The following is a 13594-nucleotide window of genomic DNA, read 5'->3' on the forward strand; positions in this document are numbered from 1 at the left end:
AGAGTCATTATTTCTCTTTTCTATTCCTTTTCAAAGAAAGGTGTCACTGATCAATTAAATTTTTCAAAGTCCAGTTTTGACTCATGAGCTACAATCAAAGGTCTATAAGTCTGGACTCCACATGGATGTGGCAACTTCATAACCAAGACAGTAAATGTGCAGGAAGATGAAGCTATTTGATTTGGTTTAATGTAGAAAGAAAAGCTAACAGAATACTACTTTAATACTCAAAGAAGGCTTTCAAACATTTTTCTTTTTTTCATTCAATCCAATTAGCAGATTAGCTACAATCTCCACTGCCTGAAAATGCAAAAATTAATGGACTGTTATATAGATTCCACATGTAATGTAGAATTATTGAAGAACATTAGAGTGGCTTAGCAGTACCTTTGTTCCTGAAGCATCCCTGAAGGCATCTAAGAAAAAATTTGAAATGCCACCTACACTTCTTTTAAAGGTAAGATGCACTATTCAATAAAAATACCCCAGCAGGACATTTCTGCCTAAGGCTGAGATTAGAAGATTTCATGTTCAAACCAAAAGTCAAAGACCACCAACAGCAAGACCCCAAGCTGCAAGTTAACATTAAAACCACTGTAAATGTAGGGCTAAGAATTAGCAGTTTGAAGAACAACAAAAATTATATGGCTGAAGATAACTGATTAATAAGAAAATCAACACAAGAGCACCAGACTGAGAATCCAGAAACATGAATTATATTCATGTTTGACTGAAAGAACGCCACTCTGCTTGGGTGGAAAGTGTGCTCTTGCCCTAAATTCTATGATTCAATGAAGTGGCTAACAAAAATAAGCTTGTTTAGACATCTTCAATGGCAAAGGTAGATGGCCACCTTGGGAGACTGAGAGTGGTAGTATATTAGTCAGGGTTCCCCAGAGAAACAAAATCAATTTTTATATCTACATCTATATCTTTATATCAATTGATCAATAGGAGAAAGAGAGATTTTAAGGAATTGGCTCACGTGGTTATGAGGGCTGACAAGTCTGAAATATGTAGGGCAGCTGGCAGACTGGAAATTCAGGTAAGAATTGATGTTGCAGTCTAGAAGCCAAATTCCTCCTTCTTCAGAAAACTCTGATCTTCGCTCTTAAGGCCTTCAGCTGATTGGATGAGGCCCACTCACATTATCAAGGGTAATCTGCTTTACTCAGTCTACTGCTTTAAATGTTAATCACATCTAAAAAAAAAATTACCTTCTTAGCAACATCTAGACTAGTTTGACCGAATATCTGGGCACCACAGCTTAGCTATATTGACAGATAAAATTAGCCATCATAGTAGGCTTCTAGAGTTTTGCCAGAAGACTATTTCAGTAGACAATAGACAATCTTGGTGAATTCAACTCCAGGCTATGGTCTCATCTTCAACATAGGAGACTTAGAAAACTGATTTTGTCAACACCTTGAGAGGTATCTGCCTTTCAAGATAAGACCCATAGTAAAAAAGCTCATAAGACTGATAGTTAAATGGGAAAGCCAGTTGTGAACTTGACGTACACCTGTCATGGGAATTGAATACTTGCATTGGAATGACCAGCACATTCCCTTTGTGTAGGCACATATACTTAAGAGGCCAAATTGTAATCAAAAGTTAGCTTAGTGAACAAGGAATCAGGACAAAGAATTAGACAATTCGAATGTTTAATAGCACAAGGTTAGGACAGGTTGACATATTTATCTGCACAATAGGAATATTATCACCAGAGAGGTTGGAATTATGCATATATTGGCCAAGCACTCCCTTTCTTGGATGGGACTCAGATATGCTGAGAGCACTTTTCTAGACTTACGTTACAGATACCTCCTTTTTTGATTGACACCTTCTTTATCTATGTTAATATATTCAATCATGTTAAGTTTTACAGGTCTGGTATTCATTCTATTTCTTTAAGATGACTCTACCTATTTTTTTCTGATGTATTTTTTAATCTTCAGGAGTGAATATTGTTCTCTCTTATGATTTCAGTGCTGGCATCATTTACCAATGATAATTAATATTTACCAAAGAATAGAGGAAGGGATAGATGAACAACATTTCAACTCTAAACTTAAAGTCAAGTCTAGAATCTAGAAGGTAGATAATTAACATGGGTGTTGGACAGGTCTTGTCTCAGAACCCTGTTACAAGTGCCCTCCTCTGTAAAATGAAAGTAATAAACTTCATGGAATTATTTTGAAGATTAAAATGAGATAATGTAGGTAAAACAACAAATACTTACTGGCATAGAGGAGGTGATTAATAACAAATAATTGTCAGAAATTGTCTGAATTTGCACATTTATCCCCTTCCCTGCCCTGGAATTTGTACATATTTGCAGGTGCAGAATGAGGGGAGATATTTATCTTTTATCTAGAGTCAGGTTCCTAATATTTGGCAGTGCTGGAGCCATCGTGCTTGATAAGAAGACTTATGAGACCTCCCCCTCAGTTCTTGTAAGTTCTAGACAAATAGGCTATGAACAAATAAATGACAATCTCAAGTCATACTCTGAGATAAGGTATATCTGAGCAGTTGATGATAAAAGCTGAGCAGGCCTAGGTCTAAAATAGATGACTGATCCAGTGAAGGATGTTGAAGCAGATGGTCGAAGATGAAGGATGTCATAAAGTATTCGCTCTTCTAACTTAGTAGGGGACAAGGAGAATTACTGCTTCCCATACTTTTCTCTGATCTTTGCCTTCCACATTTTAGTTTATGAACTATTAATAAAGTTGCTGGAAGATGAATATATATTTTAAAGTAATTTCTATAAATGGCACAATATGACATGATCTAAGAAGCCCAGGTTGGGGGTCTGATGATTTGGTTTACGTTCTGATTTAGGCAAGTACTTAATGTACTTACTTGAATGCCCTAAAGTTCAATTTCTTCATGTTAATAACTCCCTTTAGGGCTGTATTGAGAAGTAATAAGAAAGGCCTTTTGTAAGATGCTATTCAAATGTTCATCATTCAGATGTTCAAGTATCAGTTATTACCATAATTAAATAACTTTGTAATTGAAAATTTTTATGTACCATATTTGTTACATTTCTGTAATACCTGTCATTTGGGATCATAAATTCCTGTTGAGCCTGAATAATATATGTGTTATATATACAATATATTTTAAAAAGTGATTTTAAAATATACCTGGTTACACTAAATGCAAGTTACCTTAATTTGAAAGGCATCATCACATTTCATATTTAAAGGTACAAATATTTTTACACAAGTTTCACAGTTTTGCATTTAATGTGTTTAGATGATATTAGATACAAAATCACAAGGAATAAGAGTTCACTGTAAACAAAGGGACAAAGAAAAGTTAGCATGATAGATGTAATCTCTTAATTGACCTGGAAACTGGTCTCTATTCTCAGCTTTTAGCCAGAAGGGAAATGTGGGTGGAACATAACGGAAGATGTCGTTACTGTATCCATCAAAACCACAAATTGTTGGACCAGAGAAATAGTCACATCACAGACAGAGGGCTGATGAAGCAGATGAGGACATCTGAAGGAAAGTCAGAGCAATGGGCTTCTGTATCCCAGGTCTTTCTGGAATTCTCTCTTCTGCCCTGAATTTGTTCTCAAAACTTTATTCATCCTTTAAGAATCAATTCAAATTCTGCCTTCACTGTCCCTCCTCTGGGATTTCATGACATATATTGTGCGACATTCCTAGTCCATCTTTTTTTTTTCTTTTTTTTTCTGCGGGATCCTAATTCCCAGACCAAGGATCGAACCCAGGGTCCCTGGCAGTGAAAGTGCTGAGTCCTAACACTGGACCACCAGGGAATTCTCCTATTCCATCTTGTATCATAATTAAAATTACTTGTTTCTATAGAATTTTACAGCTTATAAAGTACTTACAGGTACATTATCTTCATTGATGGTCAAAACTAACCAGTAAGGGAGATATCCTTGTGATCCTTGTTGGGCAGAAGAGGAAAAACATTTCAGGGAGGCTCACAATTGGAACTGAGGCCCCAGAAGCAGCACCTTGGTCTTCTGCCCAAGTTGGGATCATCTCCAGTCTAAGCTGCTGCCTTCTTGCGCTCACTGCCATCTCTGACTATAATTAATCTGAGGATGAAGGTGTGTCTGAATCTCTGTCTCCACCCTCTCCTCTGAGCCTTCTGGACCGGACCCTCCTGGACCGGACCCTCCTGGACCTCCACCCAGATCCCTGGACTAGTTCCTGTTTGCCTCTAACAACCCCCTATGAATGCTCATCTTTCTTCTTTCCAATAGCCATAAGCTACTGCAGCAGCTTTGCTCCAAAGAGAGAAGGTGAGAAGAGGTGCTGGGGAGTTTAAGTTTCCTGGGGGTACTTGCCAACACTCTTGCCTCAGATTGGAAGGATTTTTTACCTTCCAGAGTCTTTTGAAGAGTCAGGCTGCACCCACTGCTCTGAGACTGCTGGAGATGTGCGTGTGCTTGCGCCTTCAGATCCATGTTCCCCCAGCCTCTCACTATTGTAGTTTTATTTTTCTGGGAGTATTTTATTAATAAATCATTTGCACATGAATCCTCTTCTGAGAAACTGATCTTCCCCACCCCCAGACCTGAAACATCTGACCCAAACTCCTTCCCCACCCTCAGGGTCTAGCATAACGTGTTCAACACAGTAGACCTTGTTGGCCATGGACCAGTCTTACAGAGGATAAGCAATATACTGATGTACATTACCGTTTGTGTAACAAACATTACTATGGGGCTGCCTTCCATTTATCTATCATTCTATCACATTCATAAAAATAAGCATGACTCCTCTTTTATCAGTTACAAGAGGGTGAGTCTACTCTTAACCTAACAGTATTTGTTACCTCAGTGTTGGTTTTTTTCCCCTTATAGTATAAATAGTAAAAATATGTTAGATTTCTCAGAGCCACCAAGACTGATTAGGACATTTAATTATTATATGATTTTTATAGTTAACGTGCAAAAATATTGCATATTATATTTTTAAATTTAGCAATCTCTATTGCTGTCGAAGTAGAAGGCAGTTTTTTTCAAGGTAAAAAGTTTTGTTTTGGCTATAAGTTTTTAAAAATGCAGCGTTCTGATGGAAGGATTCATTTAAAATGAAGTAATCTAGATGTATGGAATGAGGCCCACAAATAATGGAAAGGACACTCTTTGGTATCATTATTTAGTTTTTCCAAGAAACCTCATTCCCTATTTGAGTAAAAAGACACACTCATGCACAAACACAGACGTGCACATACACAGCACAGACTGTGTTAAAGCATGTTTTTCCAACGATATATGCTATATGCTTAAATGTCTACAACGCAGTCTTCCCACCCCATCTTCAGCCTCCTCAACCAGATGAGAGTTTTCTCTTTTCCCAAGATTTCCACATGTGCCTCTCTTGTGGCATGTGGTATGTTTATCCTGAAACTGTGAATGTTCTCAACTAGTTTTATCCTTAAATCTAGCTTGTGGGCTTCTTGAGATAGTCTGCTACATATTCATAGCCATCACCACATTTTAAAAAACCTTTGAACATTGGAATCACTCATAAAACTTTAAAACTCGGTAAGTTAATTTTTTCCTGATTACAAAAATAATACCTGCTTTTGTAAAAAAAGGAAAATTATAGAAATTTGGGGAGAACAATAATAAAATTATCTAAGATCTAATCCCCTAGAGGTAGTTATTGCTAGTATTTTATGATAGATAGTTCCTTTCACCATTTTTCTATATATCTAATATATACAAGCACATTTAAGTATTGAAGAATTATTTTTTAATTATATGTTGTTGCAAAATAGTTTGGTACCTGACTTTTCTGATGTAATACAATCAGTAGAATTTGCCATTGCTTTATTCTACAAATTTATGACTTTTATATGTTACCCATTATTCCATCGCATTGCTATATCATAATTTTTTTAATCCTCCCCATATTTTTGGACTTTTACATGGCTTCCAATATTTTACTCTTATAAGTGTTATACATAATGCTGTAATAAACATTCTTGTACATATAACTATAGTCTTTGAAGTAAATGAATAGAACCATAGAAATATATTATTTTGGGAAAGTTTGTACCAATTTATTTTCCCATGAATAGTGCAAAAAACTATTGCACAATCTCCGTCAACAACCGTAGTCAGTTTCATTAAAAAAATAAAACTTTAATTTCATAGATGAAAAATGCTACCTCATTATTTGTTTTAATTTTCATTTTAGAAGAGTAGTAAAGATGAAATATTTTCACCATTTCCTGGGGCAATTTAGAGATTTTCTTAGTAATTTGTATGGTTCAATATAGTGAAGATATTAAAAATTTGTTATATACATTACAAATGTTTTTCATTATGTATATTATACTTAAAAATGCATATATATATGTATATATTATATATATATAATATATACATATATATATGCAGTTTAAAGCAATACAGTGAATACCCATGATTCCCAAACTCAGCCTAAAGAAATAGAAAGTTACCAGTACGTTAGAGCCCTGTTTATGTCCCTTTGTCATGACTCACCCCCTCCCTACCGCAAAGGTAACCATTAACTTGAAATTTGTATAAATTGTTCCCTTGCTGTTTCATAGCTTAGAAATATCTGCATACTAACCATTGATTGTTTAATTTTGCATTTGTGCTTTATACACATGAGATAATACTGTATGTATTGTATTGTGGCTTGTTATTTATTTATTTTTGCACAACCCTTTTTCTTTTTCTGAGATTCATCCATGCTAATGCATGAAGCCATAATTCATTCACTTCCATTATTTTATATTATTTCATTGACACATATTTGGAATACTTAACATTGATATGTTCTTATAAACAATGCTGTCCACACATGCCATCCCAGTGTTTTTCATCTGATGAAAAAATCAGTGATTTTTCTAGGGATATAACTAAAAATGGAATTGCTGGGGCTTCCTTATGTGCTCAGGTACAGTTTTATTTGGTTATATCAAATTGCTTTTCAAACTAATTGTACTGATTTATATTCCCTTCAACAATGTATAAGAATTTCAGCTGTTCCACATCTTTGCTATATAGTTATTATCCAACTGTTTAACTTTTGCCAGTGTAGTGTGTTTGGTATTTTCTTGTGATTTCAATTTGTGTATTTTGGTCATTCATGTTTCCTCTTCTGTGTTCATGTCCTTTGAATAGTTTCCTACTATGTAGGAATTAATTAATTCATAGAAGATCTTTACATATTCTGAATGATCATTATTTCTTTGATAAAGTTTGGCAAAAATCTTCCACTTTATGGCTAGTCTTTTTATTTTATTTGTCTTTTTTTGTCTTTATGTGCCTTCTCTGACCAGAAAAAATCTTAATTTTAATATAGTTGGGACTTTCCATCTTTGCTCTTATAGTTGCTATGGTTTGTACTGGTTGTGATTGTCTTAAGGATTCTTTCTTTACTCCAAATTTATAAATATATCTTCCATATCATCTTATAAAAATATTATAGTTTTGATCTTCACATTTAAGTCTTTAATCCACCTAGAACTAGTTTTGTGTATGGTTTGAAGAAGGGATCTATTTAAAAATTTTCTATGTGATGAACATTTTCTCCAACACAAATTATTAAATAGCCTCTCCACTGATCTATGTTTCCACCTCTGCCCCATTTTGTGTTTCTCTATATATATGTCTCTACTTCCAGGTGCTGTCTTCTGTTCCTGTTGTCTATTTGTCCTTCCTTCCAAAACAATATGGTTTACTACTATGTCGTAGGACAAATTGCATTTTCTTGGCTTGGCCTTTTTTACTATTCCATATAAATTTATAAATCACCTTGTCAAATTTTGAAAACTAAGCAAAAAAAAAACAAAAACAAAAAAGCCCCAAACCCATAGGAACTTTAATTAGAATTGCTTGAGTCTTTAGCTCAATTTAGGAAAAATTGACTCTTAACAATAACTCTTCCTATACATGAACAATGTATTTCTCTCCATTTATTTATGTTTTCTTGAAATTTCCTATTTTCTGCATAAGGGTCTTGTTAGATTTATACCTAGGTGGCTTATGTTACTTTGTTGCTACTATAAATTTTACCACCTTTAGATGTCCTTTACAGTTTGTTGCTTCTGTCTATTGATCTTCTAGCAAACTTATCAAACTTTCTTATTAATTATATTATGTGGGTTATTTTGGAGCTTTTTCATAGGTAATCATACTATCTACAAATAATGCTTTCAATTTTTCAGAATTGCTTTTAAATTTAATTTTTGTTTTATAATTGTTTAAAACATATACCTGAGCCCAAGGTCAAATCTCCAAAACAAGAAATATTTAGAGAAATCAATATCCTTCTTCTGTTCATATATAAGGCTTTCAATTTATCTTTAGTTTTAAGAATGCTTCTTACATTCTTAGATAAATGATAACAAATTATACTCATTTTTGACACTTTGCTTTTTTTTTTTTTAATAAAATATCCTGGAACCACTTTATGGTCACACATAGAGATATTCCTCATTCTGTTAAACAGCTCTACCACATTCCACTGTGTGTATGTACCATAGTTTATATAATTAGTTTTCTATTAGTAGGTATTTGAATTGTCTCTTTTTTTCTATTAATTGATTTTTAAATGAATAGCCTGTGTAAAACCTTCTAACATTTCTACAAGTGTATCTTTGAGAGCTGTCCCTTAGAGTAGGGTTGCTAGATCAAGGAACATGTGCATATATAATTTTGTTTGATATGGCCAAATCCCTTCTACAAGGTTTATTTTATTTTGCATCTTACCAGCAATATGAGGCCAGACTCTTCAACAGAGAATGTCAAACATTTGGGTTTTGCTAATCTGATACATGAGAAATGGTATCTTACAGTAATTGTAGTTCATTTGCATTGAGTAATAGTTTAATATTTTTCTCTTTGTCTCTGGAGTTCTGTTGTTTCATGAAAATATTTTTAGGTGTGACTATTTTTAAAAATTTATTTTGTTTGTGTTTCATTGAGATTTCTGAATTTGAGAGTTGTAGTCTTTTACCAATTCTGGAATATACTTGACCACCTTTATCTCCTTGAATTTTGTGTTGCCATTATTTTATTTTTTTTTTCCTATTGGAAAGAATATAGTGTTTTTGACTCTTTTATTCTACCCATACTGCATAAGCTATTTTCTAACACTGTGACTCTGTGCTGCATTCTAGATATTTATTCTTCTTGTAGTTCATCAATTCTCTCATCATCTGAATCTAATGTGCCATTTAATTCATTCATTGAGTTTCTAATTTCAATAAACATATTTTTTACTCCTGGACATTCTCTTTCTTTCTTTATATTTCCTAGTCAAGTTTGTTGATCTCTTCTTCCTTAACTGTACTGTCAAGCCCCTCTTTTATTTCTTTGAATGTGTTAATATACTCATACTCTGTTTCGTATAATTCCAGTTTCATCTCTGTGTGGATCTGATTCTGTAGGATGTTTTTTCTCTTGATTTTAAATCATGGTCATTTGTGGTGCATTAGAAATGATTGACATTTGCTCTGTCTGGTGCCTGGAGACTGCTTGAAAATAAATTTTTGATTTGGACTTTTCAGGCCACAAAGGTAGTATGAATTCTAGCCCCAAACACAGCTTATAGTCAGGAATTCTTGGGGACATGCATCCTTTTATTTCCCTTTATCCTGAGCTAAGGGTGAAATTGGCAAGCCTACTTCCAGGGTTGATTTTTTTCCCTGGTTCATCCATTGAAGGTGTCACTTTGCAGAGGTGCTAGATTTATAGTTTCTGACCCAGACCTCACACTCAACTCGGGCCCCGGGCTTTGTCTCTTGCCCCCTGTGCTAATGTGACCTTTTCAAATCCAGCCTCTAGGCCACCAGGGATTGGCAGATTTCTTAGGGCATCATTTTTCTTACTCATCATTTCTAGCTTCTCGTTATCTATTTTACTTTATTACAGCTTAACCTTGCTTTCAAAGAGTTCTTTTTGAAGTTTACTTTTTTATCTTGCTATTGTAACATTTATACAAAAAAGTACACGTTATAAGTGTACATCATGATGCAGTTTTACAATGCGAACATATTATTGTCAGTACAGACCATTCCCTGGTCTCCAGAGGCTCCCCTTCTACCTCCTTCAAGTCACCCTGCGATGTGACACAGCAGAAGTGACTACAATGGTCCACAACCACACAGATGATCTCACAGATATAATGCTGTGCAAAAGCGGCCCCAGGTAGGAGATGTGCACTGCATCATTCCATTTATGCAAAGCTCAAAACCAGAATGAGCCAAAAGAGTTACTTCTATAAGTCGACTCCTGGTGTTACAATTTGAGACACAAAAGCTTTAAATTTTTTTTTTTTTTTTTTTTTTTTTGTGGTACGCGGCCCTCTCACTGTCGTGGCCTCTCTCTTTGCGGAGCACAGGCTCTGGACGCGCAGGCTCAGCGGCCATGGCTCACGGGCCCAGCCGCTCTGCAGCATGTGGGATCTTCCCGGACTGGGGCACGAACCCGTGTCCCCTGCATCGGCAGGCGGACTCTCAACCACTGCGCCACCAGGGAAGCCCAAAAAGCTTTAAATTTTTAACAGCAAAGTCTAGTAATTTCTCTCCCTATGTTATTTATCCCATTTTCTTTTGAGCAAGATCAGATAGCAGTTTCTCTATAAGGTCTTCTAGGTTTTGGGGTTTTTTTTTTTTTTTTGAATTACTGCATTTTATTTCATTTATTTTTTTACACAGCATGTTCTTATTAGTTATCCATTTTATACACATCAGTGTATCCATGTCAGTCCCAATCTCCCAATTGATCACACCGCTACCCCCACCCCCCGCCGCTTTCCCCCCTTGATGTCCATATGTTTGTTCTCTACATCTGTGTCTCAATTTCTGCCAAACACTGGGATGAACCAATTCATCTGTACCATTTTTCTAGGTTCCACATATATGCATTAATATACGATATTTGTTTTTCTCTTTCTGACTTACTCTGTATGACAGTCTCTAGATCCATCCACGTCTCTACAAATGACCCACTTTCATTCCTTTATATGGCTGAGTAATATTCCATTGTATATATATACCACATCTTCTTTATCCATTCATCTGTCGATGGACATTTAGGTTGCTTCCATGACCTGGCTATTGTAAATAGTGCTGCAATGAACATTGGGGTGCATGTGTCTTTTTGAATTATGGTTTTCTCTGGGTATATGGTTTTCTCTGGGTATATTGAGATGCTCCTATGTTAAGTGCATATATATTTATAATTGTTATATCTTCTTCTTGGATTGATCCCTTGATCATTATGTAGTGTCCTTCCTTGTCTCTTGTAACATTCTTTATTTTAAAGTCTGTTTTATCTGCTATGAGTATTGCTACTCCAGCTTTCTTTTGATTTACATTTGCATGGAATATCTTTTTCCATCCACTTTCAGTTTGTATGTGTCCCTAGGTCTGAAGTGGGTCGTTTGTAGACAGCATATATATGGGTCTTGTTTTTGTATGCATTCAGTCAGTCTGTGTCTTTTGGTTGGAGCATTTAATCCATTCACGTTTAAGGTAATTATCGATATGTATGTTCCTATGACCATTTTCTTAATTGTTTTGGGTTTGTCTTTGTAGTTCCTTTTCTTGTCTTGTGTTTTCCACTTAGAGAAGTTCCTTTAGCATTTGTTGTAGAGCTAGTTTGGTGGTGCTGAATTCTCTTAGCTTTTGCTTGCCTGTAAAGATTTTAATTTCTCCATCGAATCTGAATGAGATCCTTTCCGGGTAGGGTAATCTTGGTTGTAGGTTCTTCCCTTACATCACTTTAAGTATATCATGCCACTCCCTTCCGGTTGTAGGGTTTCTGCTGAGAAATCAGCTGTTAACCTTATGGGAGTTCCCTTTTATGTTATTTGTTGTTTTTCCCTTGCTGCTTTCAATAATTTTTCTTTGTCTTTAACTTTTGCCAGTTTGATTACTATGTGTCTTGGAGTGTTTCTCCTTGGGTTTATCCTGTATAGGACTCTCTGTGCTTCCTGGACTTGGGTGGCTATTTCCTTTCCCATGTTAGGGAAGTTTTCGACTATAATCTCTTCAAATATTTTCTCGGGTCCTTTCTCTCTCTCTTCTCCTTATGGGACCCCTATAATGCGAATGTTGTTGCATTTAATGTTGTCCCAGAGGTCTTGTAGGCTGCCTTTATTTCTTTTCTTTTCTTTTTCTTTATTCTGTTCCACAGCAGTGAATTCCACCATTCTGTCTTCCAGGTCACTTATCCGTTCTTCTACCTCAGTTATTCTACTATTGATTCCTTCTAGTGTAGTTTTCATTTCAGTTATTTTATTGTTCATCTCTGTTTGTTTGTTGATTAATTCTTCTAGTTCTTTGTTAAACATTTCTTTTATCTTCTTGATCTTTGCCTCCATTCTTTTTCCGAGGTCCTGGATCATCTTCATTATCATTATTTTGAATTCTTTTTATGGAAGGTTGACTATCTCCACTTCATTTAGTTGTTTTTCTGGGTTTTATCTTGTTTCTTCATCTGGTACATAGCCCACTGCCTTTTCATCTATCTTTCTGTGCCTGTGGTTTTTGTTCCACAGGCTGCAGGATTGTAGTTCTTCTTGCTTCCGCTGTCTGCCCACTGGTGGATAAGGCTATCTAAGAGGCTTAGATAAGAGTCTACGAGTCCAGGTTTTTTATTGTAAATAAACTTTCTTAGGTTTATTTTGCTTTAGTTCATGTCTTGTGATTTTCAGTTAATTGATTGTTCCAGAATAGTGTATTCATATGATATTTCTAGGTTGTATTATCATTTCCATTTTATTATTTGTTCAAGCATCAATATATTACTCTGTCTATTCCTGTCCTATTTTGATTATCACAGCTTTATATTATGTAGTTTTTATTGGGTTGACCAAAAATTGCCTTTGGTTTTTAAGTAAAAATAAAAAAAAAATAAAATTTTTCATTTTCACCAAGATATTTACTGAACAACATATTCATCTTTTTGTTCCACTACCTTCTGCCATTTTTTAGGTAAATTCATAATTCCATCTTCCCTAAACTTTTTATCTTTTTGAGCAAAGAACTGTTCCAAGTGCCTTTTACAGTCTTCCAGGGAACTGAATTTTTTTCCCCTAAGAGAATTTTGTAAAAACATAAAAAAATGGAAATCTGAAGGTGCAGTCTCTGGTGAATACAGTAGATGAATCAGAACTTCACAGCCAAGGTGTAACAGTTTTTGCATGGTCATCAAAGAAACATGCAGTCTTGCATTATCCTGATGGTAGATTATGCACTTTCTGTAGATTCATTCTGGATGCTTTTCGTCGAGTGCTGCTTTCAGATGGTCTAATTGGGAGCAGTACTTATTGGAATTAATCGTTTGGATTTCAGGAAGGAGCTCATAATAGAGGACTCCCTTCCAATCCCACCATATACACAACATCACCTTATTTGGATGAAGACCAGCCTTTGGTGTGGTTGGTGGTGGTTTATTTCAACAGAACTCTTTTGTTCCACATTATTGTGTAGTATCCACTTTTCATTGGCAGTCAGAATTTGTTTTAAAAATGGAACATTTTCATTATGTTTAAGTAGAGAATTGCATGCGTAAATATAGTCAAGAAGGTTTCTTTCACTTACC

At 35.2% G+C, this 13594-nt stretch overlaps 1 long non-coding RNA gene across 2 annotated transcripts in view; it reads left to right on the forward strand.

Moving 5' to 3' along the window:
- The window catches only part of LOC109552827 (uncharacterized), a 166004-nt gene that overhangs the window by 99474 nt on the left and 52936 nt on the right, over nt 1-13594 (forward strand). The window contains exon 11 of one of the 2 annotated variants that reach the window (XR_002179723.3): nt 277-7658. The exons of the other annotated variant lie outside the window; for it this stretch is intronic. This is a non-coding gene — a long non-coding RNA (uncharacterized lncRNA). Of the gene's footprint in view, nt 1-276; nt 7659-13594 lie in introns of those variants that run through there. 2 annotated transcript variants of the gene reach the window in all.

Source organism: Tursiops truncatus, chromosome 12 (genome assembly GCF_011762595.2).
Source record: "Tursiops truncatus isolate mTurTru1 chromosome 12, mTurTru1.mat.Y, whole genome shotgun sequence".
NCBI classification, from domain to species: domain Eukaryota; kingdom Metazoa; phylum Chordata; class Mammalia; order Artiodactyla; family Delphinidae; genus Tursiops; species Tursiops truncatus.